General features: G+C 44.8%; 1 protein-coding gene across 1 annotated transcript in view; it reads left to right on the top strand.

The window, feature by feature from the left end:
- The window catches only part of LOC149523907 (cytosolic carboxypeptidase 6-like), a 429125-nt gene that overhangs the window by 253947 nt on the left and 159854 nt on the right, over positions 1 to 15324 (top strand). The gene's annotated exons all lie outside the window — the stretch shown is intronic.

Here is a 15324-nt window from a genome sequence, read left to right as displayed (position 1 = left end):
CTTTATGGGACCACGGGAAACTTGGCCACACCCATGAGAAGTGGACCTCTAGCTAATTAAAATCAGGCTGGACCATGGATGTTCCCATACTAGTGCTGGACTAGGGCGATTCAACCTGTTGTCAGTGGGGTGTTGCATGATTGTGAAGTGGGGAAGATGACTCATGATATGATGAATGGAGAAAAGATGGAAGAGGTGCTATAAAAGGGAGAGGCGTCTTCATGTGAATGAAATGGGAGGATGTGTCTCTAATAAGATAAGGCTAAAATCCTTCATGTTTCATTTTAATTTTGTTTAAACTCTCCCCTTAACATGAGTGAAAATTAGTGCAAAAATTAACATCAAGTTTTTTGGACACATATGAAAAATAATTTTGGGTGACAGGATGGTAGAAAAATAGAGACATTCGGGATACTGGAAGTGAAAGCAATTTAATGTTGTGGTCTATTTCATGAACTGTACATTAACAATACGTACACACACACGCAGATATATGTGTATGTTCTACTGAATTGCCTTTCTTTAACAGCCTCAGATATACACCTAGACTTGTCGTTTACTAACAAGCGCACCCAGCTAATGTAAAATATAGGATTTTTTTAAACATTTATTGGTACTTTCATGTACGTGAATGGTGCAAAAGTTGAATGAAAATCGGTAGAAACTGACTAGTCGCTTTTGTAAAACCTGACAATTTTTCAGTAAAGATCAGTAAAAATTGAAAATTTACATAATGAAAAAAATCTGAAAGCCTCTGTTCTGGGACCTTCTGTGTGCAATGAAAACATATTCCTTGCGGTAATCAACTAGTCATAAGACCCTGTCATTTGTATGGCACATAATTAGAGGTGCAGAGATGGGTGAAGTAGTTTGTATGTTGTTAGAACCAATCTAAACCTTCACCTAATAGTGGGCCTGAATCCGGACATCTCACTGGAGGTTTGAAAATACGTGGCTAACTTTTCTATTCTTGTTGTTAACTTTTGTGTTATATCTGACATTCTAGCTCCTACTGGTTCCAGTAGAATTGAAAATGGGCTGTTTTCTCTATGTGTTTGGAGTCCAGAGACAGCTGGAAGCTCTGGAGGTCTTGTGAAAGTTTTGTATTGGAAGGTTTCTAAACTAAAGGGGGAGGGTGCTTAGCATAAGAACTAGACCTGTAGGAGTTTCTCTAACTCTTCTGAAACTTTAAAAACAAAGTGTGCGCAGTGGCATGTCAGAGACTAACAAAAATATATGGAACCACAAGCTTTGTGGGCAAAACCCACTTCATCAGATGAATTGGAGTGGGAATAACAGAAACCAAGAGAGAGAGATAACAGTAGACGTATTTGTGAATTGTAGGACTCATGACTTAGCCTCTTCTGCTGTTACATATATCTCTTGGTTTCCATTATTTCCACTCCAATTCATCTGAAGAAGTGGACGGCTACCACTCTGAGATCTTCTGAAACTTGGAGGACCCAAATCCCCTGTTAATGTAAATTACCTTAGTTCAACTGACCTCAGTGAAACTGCTCTGTCCGTTGTTGTGACAATTTACACCAATGATAGAGGCGGCTGGGGACCTTTCTTTTTGCTTTGACCGTTGCAAATGATAAGCTGTGATTTTAACTCCTGTATGATGCACTCCTCTCCCCTCCCCCCACCGCCTCCCCAGCAGGCTGTCTGTATGAGCGAAGGAAACTCTTTGACACTCCTTCTAAATGAATTGCTGTATCAGAGAATTAATAAAATCCATATTGAAGTGACAGCTGGTGGACAGACTTGGCTTTTCCCTGCATCATTTGCCTCTCTAGTGGCCCATGTTCTGGGCTCACTGCACATTTATCCTTTTATTATAGCTTTTATTGATTTTTTTTTAATCTTTCCTTAAGAATCATAATTGCACTGTTCAAACTCTAGCTTTGCTCATGTCTGCACTAGCTACTAATATAATTTTTCTTTTGGTCCTTTAATTACTGACCCTCCAAAGGTATTCCGCTAATGAAATACAAATGCAAGAAAACAAGAATCTATTTTCCCATAGGCCTTTGAATAGCACCATGCACCAAATTCCAGCCTCTCTGTTACTTTGACTGTTTGGTACCCTGATAATGGACATCAGCTTTTATTCTTTATTGCTGGGTTCTTTTGGCTCCTCACCCTTCCATTTCATATATATCTGCCAGAAATTTTAGGCTGACCCAGCATATCAATCTACGACATGGGTCATGGTAGCAGAGGGCAAATGAACTCTAGAGCAAAGAACCACTTGCTCATTCATTTACTCTGTTGTCAGGAGTAAGACGAAGTGAAGCCTGTTCCTTTAAATGAAGGGAACACTAAACGTCGCATTGGGGATGGAGAGGTGTGCTCTCCGGGTGATTCCAACTGTTCCTAAGTGATTCCTGGTTTGATGGAGAGAGAAGAGACCTCCTCTAAATCTGTTTTCTCTAGCTCTGCAAGCCAGGTCAGCCCTACTCATAGGTAATTACAGCTTTACTTTAAAAGGGAAAGTGCAAACGGGAGAGAAAATTTCTCCCACTTATTGTCAGCACCACAGAAAGATACGTGAGAGAATTAAATTGCTCGGTGACTTTTATAAGGCATCTAAATCATTTTGCATTCTACCCCTAAAGAAAAGTGATGAGTTTAATATCAGAGATTAGAATGTATCTTGTAACTCTCTCAAATGGCAGCCAGAAAAGTTTGGTCGTTCATTATCTTCTGCATAACATTTGTGACACACGTAAGCAAAAGAGACTGGGCCACATTTAAATGCCTTCTTCTTCTTCTCTTTTTCTTATATTGGATGCCGTCTAAAAACTACAGCCAGGTTGAGCTCACTGCTATACAAATTCCCCAAAGATCTCCTTAGGACTGGTTGGAATGTGCTTACATGTATAGTTACATCTTTCTCACAGGGATCTTCATCCCCCCAAGAGTAACTTCAGAAGAGCATTCATGGCCATTAAAGACCTTCTAGCCAGGGATGAAAGTAGCTTAAGTTTCATACAGGTACTGTTGTGTTGCTTCCCTGGCGGGGAAAGGGGGTGGCTCAGGTCACGGAGATGGGATGTGTGTGTGATACGACAATATCTGTGAGAAATTTAAGTGTGGGGTGGGGTGCAGGAGGTGAGGGCAGGGGGCTGGAGACGTGGGAGGATAGCAGGATTCAAGGCTGGGAGTATGAGGATGGGCTCAGGGCAGGGGCTGGGGGTGTGGTGGGCTCAGAGCAGGGGCGATGTGGGGATGCAGGATTCAGGGCAGGGAACTGGGGATGTAGGGGTGAGTGGGGGGGGCAAGGATGCCATTTTGGGGGCGAGAGGGTTGCAGCAGCACATACCGGTCCCTGCTCTCCTTCCTGTTTCCTCTGTCTCTCAGCGAGCAAGGGAGAGTGGCCTTCCGCTCGCTCCCAGCCGCCCCAGGGGAGGAATGCAGCAAGCTCTGCATTTTCCCTCCTCTGTGTGGCTGCAGCCTGTCAGTCCCCGTAATACACGAGGTTCGAAGGGATGCCGGAAAGGATGAGACCACAACTGGGGGTTTCAAAAAGTACAAACTGATTTTATTTTGATGGCGCCAGACAATCATCAGAATAAAAATTAAACAGATTGCCAGACAACACAAAACAATTCCCTGAGGCTTTTCTAAATCACAATAATTCCCAATAACTGCCCAGGGGTTAGGAACAGTTGAATTAACACTGGTATTATCCATAGGGCTGACTATTTACACAACTTTATACAAGGAAACAGTAAAAAACCTAAACCACAACTATTTATAAACTAACTTAGTAACTTTTTAGCCACTGTCACTTGGCAAGCAATAAGGACAACTAAAAAATCAATTAGGATAGGGATGATGGTGGGGGGGAAGGGGTGTTATACCAGTTCTGGAGACAGCAGGAACACAAGTACCGGTCACACGCTCATAAACTGTCTCCACTCGGGTCGACCAACTCGGAGTACGCTCAGTAAGACTCAAGAGCGGGGGGTGCAAGGCGTCTGGGTGATCAGGCCAGGCGTTCACTCAATGCGAATCCCCAGTGAGAGAGGGGCTGCCTGCCTGTTTTATTGCCTGTGAACTTATCACCCCATAGGTTGGTTTTTGTTGCAGTGGGTGGAGTAGCAGGCCTGAGCACCAGTCAGCCCACTGGCTGATCTGTTACTGCAATGGGTGGAGCGAGCAGGGGAAGATTATTAATTTACATGCCCTTATATGGAAAACACTCCACCTCACAGACAGAGCCCCCTATACCAGCCTCAGAGGTATTACAGGCTATGGCTCCCTGCGACGGGCAGTCATTTCTGATGTTCTGTCTCGGACATGCCCCCGTGGCTGTCCGGAGCAAGCGGTAAGGGGGTTGCCTAAGGTGAGAGCGCACGTAAGGGTAATCAGCAAGAAGCCAATTGGGTAAATTGAGGTTCTGGTGAGCTGCTGTCTTCAGAAAGGGGAGAAAGGGAAAAGTAAGCAACAGTAACAGGGAAAGCGGAAACAACTCTGTGGATAAGAGCTTTTGCAACAGCAGTGCCCACTAAAAAGGCTAGTAACACAAGAGCACATACAATCAACCACTGCTTAATGGTGGATGCCCAAGTACTCAGTCCTCAAGAGGAAAGTTTTGTTTGCCACCAGTCCCATTCTTCCCGCTGTTCGCGAATCTGAACTGCAAGTGAGGTCAGCTGTTGGGTGATGGCTGAAACGTTGTTCCACCCGGGCTTGAAACGCAAACGGTATTGGTCCTTAAACCTGGGGTCAAGGTCCTCGAGTGCCGTACAAAAGTCCTTCTGCAATATAACCTGTATCATTAGACGATTCTTTTCAGCATAATGAGCTAGTACAGTGAGAGCCAAATCGACTTGTTGAAACCCTTCAGCGGTCAAATTAGTGAGGGCTTCAAGATTGCAGGACATTTGGTAACATATCCCCAAACGAAAGATTCAGTGGCAGACTTAAATTTTTTCCATCTTAATGGTTCTCGTCGGCTCCGGAAGTCAAACAGCCGGTGGGGGGCTCGAATGGGTTGGTACCTGAAAAACAAAAAGGGGACAAACAACGCCCTCAAGGCGGGCTAATTAAGATCGAAGAGAAAGCCAATTGTGACGGACTAACGTAGGTTGCTTCAACGCTATTTAATCCCTGTACAAAGACTATCTTTCCAGTGGGGGTGTGGGGCATATCGGGGGGGATGATGGATACCTGTGCCCCCGTGTCTAACAAAAAGGGGATAATTGTCTCGTTTTCGGTAGTCAGGTTTTGATAGGGTCGAGGGTCATTTAAATCAGGCCGAGTGACCGCTAGGCACTCGGCCTCTCCCCGTTTTTTGGCTGCGGGGGAATAGGGCGATCTTCCCACCCCAATTTCACAGCCAAGTCTTTCTGTTGATCACTATTCATTTTCCTAATAGCTTCCTTGGCGAGTCCCTTACCCAATAAAAATCCAAAAATCTTACGCTCGATGAACGAACGCTCGGGGTATTTGGGTTTGGGCGCCATTTTGGACCCTTTCACCAGAGTAGAGGGGGTTGCAAGTAGGGCGGCCTTTAGTGTTGCCCACTTCACCCTCTCTACAGTGTCGTATAGTCGGCCAATAGGTTGTCCTGTGTATCCCCTTAGCCACAGAAGAGCCCCTGTGTCTAGATTAGGGCTGTTGTCCACGGCTAGGGTAACAGCTGCATCTTCTATGGGAATCTGAGTGGGATCATCAACAAAACGAAATGGGTTTTGTGCTACCGTCTGAACGTTAGTTAAGTTGAGGGGGTGTGCGGTGGGATCCCAGAGCAGAATAGAACTCCCAGCGATTGCGTACATAAGGGTAGTGGAGTTATTCACACAATCAGGTGGCATCTGTACTGCGCGAAATCCCCCTTGTATTTGGAGGTGCGCGGCAGCTGCGGCCGTTACAGGCCAATGATTATTCGCTGCCAATACTCCCCCCATAAGGCCCCGCGACCAACTCCCGGTACGGGTTAATGTTAAGGCTTCCTCCCGGTCAACCCAGTCACTCCCCTGTTCCAAGGCTAATCTCCCTACCCAGATTATAGGAGGCTCATCTGGACGTCGGGCAGTATCTGTGATGAACTCCTTCATTTCCGCCTTGGTTCGGGGGCGGGTCTCAGTTACCTGAGAGGTATTCCCCTGACCATCCATTTTTAGTCGGGTTACAGTCACAGGGAGGGCCTCCGGTACAATCAGGTCGGGAGCTGTGGGTATGGTTGAACTCAGGGTAGTCAAGCCAGGGTAAATGTTTGGTGGGTCATGAGAGCCTTGGTATGGGGGAGGAAGTTGTGTCTCTAAAGGAGGCGTCTTTGGCGCCTGAGGGGAAAACTCCGGTTCTCCCTCTGACTGTGAGTGCGCCACCCCACGGGCGCAATTTGTAATGGCCCCATGGTAGACGGTAACTTTATCAAGGGCCGCTGCTAAGGTATTGCAGATGGCAGCCAGAACATCCTCTGATTTATAAGAATCGGGGTGTAGTTTTTTAACCTTTTTTATCCCATCTAACCTTTGGACCAATCCTATTAACAGGTGGTGTGCAGGTGATCCATGTGGGGCTCTTGGCTCGGGGGCCAAGATGGAGGGGGCTACCCCACAGAGTTTAATTACCCTGTTCACCTCTTTCCAGAGGCTAAGAGGGTTTGTATTAGGGGCTGTCTCACCCACTTGAGTGAGACACGGTTGAAGGCTATTATCAGCCGGGGTGGCCCTGAAGGTGGGATGGCAAGTTAGCAAGCAGCCCACATCGCTCAACCCCAAAGGAATGGTGTAGGTCCTACAATCATGGCCGTGTCCTATGACACAGACCCAGTCAAAAGTGTTAGGGGCCCCTTCGCGCTGTCGAGTACAGAGGAGGTGGTATTGCAAATGATTAAACTGATCCTCCTCAGAACCTGGGGTCTCAGTTTTAGCCCAGGGGCAACTATCAGAGTTGTCATGGTCTCCGGGGTTCCGGCATCCTGTTCGTGACGCCATGTCAGTCCCCGTAATACACGAGGTTCGAAGGGATGCCGGAAAGGATGAGACCACAACTGGGGGTTTCAAAAAGTACAAACTGATTTTATTTTGATGGCGCCAGACAATCATCAGAATAAAAATTAAACAGATTGCCAGACAACACAAAACAATTCCCTGAGGCTTTTCTAAATCACAATAATTCCCAATAACTGCCCAGGGGTTAGGAACAGTTGAATTAACACTGGTATTATCCATAGGGCTGACTATTTACACAACTTTATACAAGGAAACAGTAAAAAACCTAAACCACAACTATTTATAAACTAACTTAGTAACTTTTTAGCCACTGTCACTTGGCAAGCAATAAGGACAACTAAAAAATCAATTAGGATAGGGATGATGGTGGGGGGGAAGGGGTGTTATACCAGTTCTGGAGACAGCAGGAACACAAGTACCGGTCACACGCTCATAAACTGTCTCCACTCGGGTCGACCAACTCGGAGTACGCTCAGTAAGACTCAAGAGCGGGGGGTGCAAGGCGTCTGGGTGATCAGGCCAGGCGTTCACTCAATGCGAATCCCCAGTGAGAGAGGGGCTGCCTGCCTGTTTTATTGCCTGTGAACTTATCACCCCATAGGTTGGTTTTTGTTGCAGTGGGTGGAGTAGCAGGCCTGAGCACCAGTCAGCCCACTGGCTGATCTGTTACTGCAATGGGTGGAGCGAGCAGGGGAAGATTATTAATTTACATGCCCTTATATGGAAAACACTCCACCTCACAGACAGAGCCCCTTATACCAGCCTCAGAGGTATTACAGGCTATGGCTCCCTGCGACGGGCAGTCATTTCTGATGTTCTGTCTCGGACACAGCCCTGCCCCTCTCCTCAAATGGCAGCGGGGGAGGGGGCTTGAGGCTGGGGCAGTACCGGATGGTGGTGTTCAGTGTACCCTCAGCCAGACCCTTTTACCCTCTTGGCTGCCTGCTGCTGAGCACGGCAGCAGCAGGAAGCCCCAGGAGCCAGACTTCACCCTGCCCCTCCCCTTGCAGCCGAGTGCCCAGCCTGGCTGGCTCTTGCCAGAGATCCACATGGGACTCTAGGGTTTACTTTCACCTCTGCTCCTAGCGCTCTTAGCAGCATGGCCAGTACTAGCTCAAGAGGCTAGCCAAATGCCTACTCCCCTAATTACATCTAAATCTCTAAGTGAATTTTAGCTGGAGTTTCAGACTGATGGTGTATTCTTCACTCCTGGTCTTAAGAGCGTATAGTTTTTCTGCCAGCATTGCACTTGAGAAGTGACATTGTGTCAGGAACAGAAGAAACAATTAGCGCAGTGCAACAGCTGTATTTTTTTCAGCTTGCTGGGTGATTCAGCATTTTTTAAAAGTGTTTTAACTTGACGCAATATAAAAACGTTTTGGTGAACCGTAATGTTGGGTGGGAGAAAAGAGTTTGGGTTGAATTATACATTTTGGACAATTTGAAACCAAATGTTTCATTTAGTTCTGGAATTCTCAGAATGGTTTTTAAAATCAAACTGAAGCAAATTTCTAAACCGGGAGTTGGTTTCAATAAAACATTGACATGTTTCGTTGGGGAAATGTTGAAGTGACATGCTTCAGTGGGTTTTTTGTTGTTGCGGGAAGGGTTTATATTGAAACAACTTGGTAAAACTGATGTGAAATAACGTGTTTCAGGTAATTCAAATCTGTATTTTTCAGAGAAAAAAAGTTTCACCTGAGAAATGGTGTTCAACTCTAAACATGTATGGTATTTAAAGTGCTTTGAGATGTATAGCGAGGTCATTATAGTTCGGGAACACAACTTAACTATGTTGCAAAACAAAACTCCAAACTGACCCTCTGCAGTTTGGGACATAGCAAAGGCCTGTGATATGATGTGGAGGACTGACAGATAACAGCACAATAACTATAGATCGTAGAATCGCAGGACTGGATAGGAATCTCGAGACGTCATCTAGTCTCATCACCTACACTCTTGGCAGGACCAAGTATTATGAATGCTGCCATTGTCCACTGTAACACCAGGCCAGCTCCTTTTGAGCCTGTGAACAAAGACTTCTGCTCCTGGGAACATTTGTATTATATTAACAATGCCGGGAGTGAATCTGCTCTGTAAAGGAGGATGTGCAAGATGTTTCCCTTTGATAAAATAATAATAAATGTGATTCAGAAGAAAAGAGATGTGAAACATTGAAATATTGTTCTCCTCCTATGCATCACAGTCTGGGAGTAGCTCCTGTAAATGGTGGTTATTATAGCAATGTGTAACGTGTCATGGAATAGCATGAGCTGTTGCTCATTTCAACTGGGAAGAGTGGGATGGAGATGGATTTGAAATGCTCAGAACAGGAGCGGGGGACAAAGAGGAGATGTCAGAAGACGAACAATATTTGTTGGACAGCTTGTAGGATACATTTCAAAATATTGGATTAATGTTTTAAACTGATTTGCCCATCAGATCATTTATGCTGAATTTCATTATATTTTTCAAATGCATTATTTAAATATTTGTAATTAGTCACATAGCTCTGCATAGCAGCTGGTGACATGAATACAGTGGGCTTGATCATTTAAAAAACAAGGAATTTCAGAATCCCAAGAGAGTTCTAGTTTCTCTGAAGATTTGTGACCTAGATGAGGGGATGGGTTGCACGCTCAGTAAGTTTTCAGATGACACTAAGCTAGGGGGGGAGGTAGGTATAGGGTGGAGGGCAGGGATATGATCCAGAGTGACCTAGACAGATTAGAGGATTGGACTAAAAGAAATCTGATGAGGTTCAACAAGGATAAGTGCAGAGTCCTGCACTTGGTACGGAAAAATCCCAAGCATTGTTACAGGCTGGGGACCGGCTGGCTAAGTAGCAGTTTTGCAGAAAACGACCTGGGTATTACAGTGGATGAAAAGCTGGATATGAGTCAACAATGTGCTCTTGTAGCCAAGAAGGCGAATGGAATATTAGGTTGCATTAGGAGGACCATTGCCAGCAGATCTAGAGAAGTGATTATTCCCCTTTATTCAGCTCTGGTGAGGCCACACCTGGAGTATTGCATCCAGTTCTGGGCCCCCACTATAGAAAGGATGTGGACACATTGGAGAGGGTCCAGTGGAGGGCAACTAAAATGATTAGGGGGCTGGAGCATATGGCCTACGAGGAGAGGCTGAGGGATTTGGGTTTGTTTAGTCTGCAGAAGTGAAGAGTGAGGGGGGATTTGATAGCAGCCTTCAACTTCCTGAAGGGAGGTTCCAAAGAGGATGGAGAGAGGCTGTTCACAGTAGTGACAGATGACAGAACAAGGAACAATGATCTCGAGTTACAGTGGGGGAGGTCTAGGTTGGATATTAGGAAAAACTATTTCACTAGGAGGGTGGGTGAAGCACTGGCATGGGTTCCCTAGGGAGGGGGTGGAAGCTCCATCCCTTGAGGTTTTTAAGTCTCGGCTTGATAAAGCCCTGGCTGGGATGATTTAGTTGGGATTGGTCCTGCCTTGGGCAGGGGGCTGGACTTGATGACCTCCTGAGGTCTCTTCCAACCCTAGGATTCTATTCCAGTTCTACCAAGGAGTACTTATCCTGCTGTGCAGCATGGATACCTTTTATTAGTACAGGTTGATCCTCCCTAGTCCAGCACCCTCGGGACCTGACTGGTAGTGAACCAGAGAATTTGCTAAACCACAGTAGGTCAATATTGTCTAGCTGCATTACCAACACTTCTAAGAGCCCAGGAAGCAGTGGAAGACATTTAGGGGTAATTTAGAGCTAAATAACAGCACAGAATGCTAAGAGCCAGGACTGGTGGCTGTAAACAAACTTTATGGGATCACAGGAATCTGACCACACCCATGATAAGTGGACATCCAGCTAACTAAAATCATGTTGGACCATGGATGTTGCCAGACCAGATAGTGCTGGACTAGAGAGGTTCAACCTGTAAATATATCCTTGTAAAGAAGATCCATCTAGTTCGTTGTAAAAGTGTTTCGGGTCAGGATGACTTGGGCTACATCTACACTGCGCGTTGTTGTGCCAGAAGATATCCAAATGAGGCATGGAGATAAATATCACCGCGCCTCATTTGCGCAGCTAATGAGCCGCTACTTTTGCAGAAGGGGGTATTGTGCAAGAAGGAGCTGCCTACACCTCTTCTTCTCGAGCAAAAAACCCCTCTTGCCCAGGAGCAACAAAAATTAGCAGCAGAACGGCTCCTGCACAAGAGGGGGGTTTTGCCGAAGAAGGAGCAGTGTAGACAGCTCCTTCCTGTGCAAAACCCCCTTCTGCAAAATGGCGGCTCATTAGGTATGCAAATTAGGCAGGTCAATATTTATCGCTGTGCCTCATTTGCATATCTTAGTGCGCAACGATGCACAGTCTAGACGTAGCTTTGGAGTATATAAGGACAGCTGCATATGTATTTTAGAAAAACAAAGTGGCAATGTTTATGACGTTTCCACTGACGGGCAATGGAAGGTGAGATTTCTTTTAAAAAACAGTTGTTTTGTAATTGCAGCATTTCGTTACAAGGTGCCAGCAGCAGATTGTTCTCATCTCAGCTTTCCTTGAGCTGAGAGTACCAACTCCTCCACACCCAGGGTACGTCTAAACTACATGCCTCCGTCGACGGAGGCATGTAGGTTAGACAGATCAGCAGAGGGAAATGAAGCCGCGATTAAAATAATCGCGGCTTCATTTAAATTTAAATGGCTGCCCCGCTCTGCCGATCAGCTGTTTGTCGGCAGATCGGGGCAGTCTGGACGCGCCGCATCGACAAAGAAGCCTTTCTTGATCGGCACCGGTAAACCTGGTTTCACGAGGCATACCTGTGCCGATCAAGAAAGGCTTCTTTGTCGACGCGACACGTCCAGACTGCCCCGATCTGCCGACAAACAGCTGATCGGCAGAGCGGGGCAGCCATTTAAATTTAAATGAAGCCGCGATTATTTTAATCGTGGCTTCATTTCCCTCTGCCGATCTGTCTAATCTACATGCCTCCGTCGACGGAGGCATGTAGTCTAGACACACCGCCAGAGACAGAGGCTAAACTCATCTCTGTTATAACTCCCTCGACTGCCTCAGCGATACACCAGGGATTAATTTACTGTTGTCACAATCAAACTCGGGCCTTTTCTCGGTAAATCCTAGAACTGATTTCTGGACCACTTTCTCAACCAAATTACATGTGATTTTCTTGGATTTTCTTTCAAATTATGCTATAGTAGCACTCTTCCTCCTAATGCTGTAGTGCATGTATCAAGACACTTGCCAGTTTGTACTCTAGTTCTTTGCCCATACAGGGTTAAATGGCATACATCTTAGTATGAGACTTCAGAAGCAATTTAGCTTCTCAGATAGAAGGTTAAGGAGGTGATTTAAGCATGGTCAAAAAGTAACTATTCTAAGAAATCCTTCCTCGTTGTAAAGGATTTTTTAAACTAGTAAGCAAAGGCATAACAAAATCCAATGGCAAAGGGGAAACTGACAATCGACACATTCAGATGGGAAACAAGGTGAAGTTTTTTAACTGTGAAGGTAATTAACCACTGATACCTTTACCTAAGGTCGTGGTAGATTCCCTTTTACTTCAGGCCTTTTCAATCAAAATTGGACTTTTTTTCTCACTGTATGCTCTAAGTCAACCAGAAGTTGTAGGCTTGATGCAGGAAGTATTTAGTGAAATTCAGTGGTTTGCATTATGCAGGAGGTCAGTCTAAATGTTGTTTATATCAACATATTGCTTCTAGTTACAGCCTGTGGGGCCACCTAAAAATATCCTCAACTTCCCCAGACGTTAAGCATTCAGACACATTTAGATGGGAATCCTGTATTCATAGATAAGATCATTATCAGAAAAACACACAGCTGACTGAATTTAAGTTCAAACATGAGGTGCATTGATGGCCTCCCTCCAAGAACTGTGTTTGTAAATGACACTAGAATACCACCTGTGCAGTTAAATCTTACTGTAATGCACACGCATGGGTGGGAAAATGGCAGGAACAGACACCATTTGGATTATGGACTTTTATGTATATTAATTTTGTCTGGTACTTATATAGAAGTTGCCATAGATATCTAGATTAGATATACTTTTTAGATGTCAGTTCAGTGTATTATGAATCTACTGTTACAACATACTACAGTATTTTAGTATGAAATGCTGATTTTCTTCTCATGGGGAAGTTATCATATGGAAAGTGATTGTTGTTAATTTCTTTATTCCCTGAAACCTATTTTTTCTAAAGAGGAAAATTCTGCTTGATATTTCATATGGTATATGCTAATATTTCCTCTCACTTGTATAACTGTGAATTGGTGGTCTGCTTTTTATTGTTATTCTGGTCTTCTACAGAACAGTATAATGTTTTGGCAGTAGCAAACAATTTACTCTTTTATATTAGAGTCAAATACAATCAAATATTCCTTTCCCTATGTAGTATAGTCACCTATTGATATTGCATTAACTAGCATCTTAATGCAGGAGAGGCTTAATAAAATGCAATATTACTCTCTTGGCTGTTTAATTAAACTAAACAGTCAATGTGTGTTGTGCACTGGTTTACTGCCAAGGGAAAGTAAATCTGAATCATATTAGCATCACACGCCAAATTATGTTCTTCCCTCATTAGAAAACATCTAGGAGAGCTGCCACTACTGTTACATGAAATGCTTTTGTATAACATTGGGCTGTTTTGTAGTGCAGTTGTCCTTCTAGGTACCACTCAGCTGCAGAATGTACTCTGATCGAGCTTTGCATACATTATATGCTGCATACATTTTGTACGTTGTACTATATTGGCTGATGCATACGCATACCACCACCTGCAAGTGGAGAGGGGCAGAACTATTTAATGAATGTCACAATTCCTAGAGTGCTAACATAATTTTTTCCCCATAGCTCCACTAAGGGGGCCAGCATCTTCGGAGCAGGAAGATCTAAATTTTATCCCTGCTGTCACCATGACATTTCTAATTGCCCCATGCTGTGTAGTACTGGGAAAACCACCAAGACTTGAGCGAATGTGTTATGATATTGTTATCAAACCTATAGCCACAGCAATTCTTTGTCTGCAGTTCACGATTAAGGATAACCTATGTCTGTAGGGCAACTCTAGAGCTGTGTTGGGATCAGGAACCTACTACATATAAGTGTTCTATACAACTGGCTGTTGATGTCAATGAGAGATTTGCTTGAAAAGTAAGGTCATTATTTTGGCCCTAGGTATTAATTATAACTAATTACTCGGTATTATAAACATTTTAGTTTTAAATTCAAGATTCTAGCTGCTTGTGACAGCTGATTATGGTCCATTTTATGGTCAGAGAGTCTTCTAGTAATGTTCTGCTTTTCTCAATATCCTAGTCCCTGTATTGTAGGCTTAGGTGGGTTGGATCTGGCTATGTGTGGAGCTCTGTTCTGGTTTTGTATGTCATGCTTGGTGCTTGAAAATCTGAAAGAGTAGGGAAAAAATCAGGATGTGTCATGTGAGGGTCACTCAACGCAACCCCTCCCTCTGGGTCTAGGCATGAGGAGGGGTCACCACATGAAATTAATAGGTAGCAGGTTTTAAAACAAAAAAAAGAAAGTATTTCTTCACATAATGCAAAGTGAACCTGTGGAACTCCTTGCCAGAGGGTGTTGTGAAGGCCAGGTCTTTAACAGGGTTTAAAGAAGAGTTAGATAAATTCATGGAGGTTAGGTCCATCAATGGCTCTTAACCAGGATGGGTAGGAATGGTGTCCCCTGCCTCCGTTTGTCGGAAGCTGGAAATGGGTGACAGGAGAGGGATCACATGATGATTACCTGCTCTGTTCACTCCCTCTGGGGCATCTGGCATTGGCCACTGTAGGCAGACAGGGTACTGGGCTGGATGTACCTTTGGTCTGACCCAGTACGGCCATTCTTATGTTTCTGAAGACTCCCAGTGGACCCTGGAGGCGTTGGCCCCCAATGAAGGTCCTTGCATGGCAGGGTTCTGTACTGCGATTAGAACCCAGAACACAGGGGAGTCAAGCTGGGGAAGGGAAATGAAGCTTGTTAGCCATTTAGGGAGGACAATGGGGAAGAAAACCACAGAAGCTACAAACAGCCGAGAAAGGAATCTCAGGCCTGAGGGCTCCCTTTGCCTTTTCTCTGCATTGTATCCTCTTTAGTGTTCACAGAGCGTAAGTAAGCTGGGGTACTTCCATTCCAATAAGTATCGGGATATACTGACACCCCACAGGTGCACATGAGATTGCAAGATTTCAACCCCAGTTCTGAGGAGGCAAAGTTAGTTTGCATAAAGCACCGCAGTATCACCACCATTGTTGCCTGGTTATGCAGATGCTACCGCTACTATGTGGTCCTAAGGACAGCAGCCTTGCGTTTAACACA

Source organism: Pelodiscus sinensis, chromosome 9 (assembly GCF_052426305.1).
Source record: "Pelodiscus sinensis isolate ZL-2025 chromosome 9, ASM5242630v1, whole genome shotgun sequence".
Taxonomy (NCBI): Eukaryota; Metazoa; Chordata; order Testudines; family Trionychidae; genus Pelodiscus; species Pelodiscus sinensis.
The sequence above is the reverse complement of the archived record's forward strand: the minus strand, read 5'-3'. Positions and strand labels throughout refer to the sequence as shown.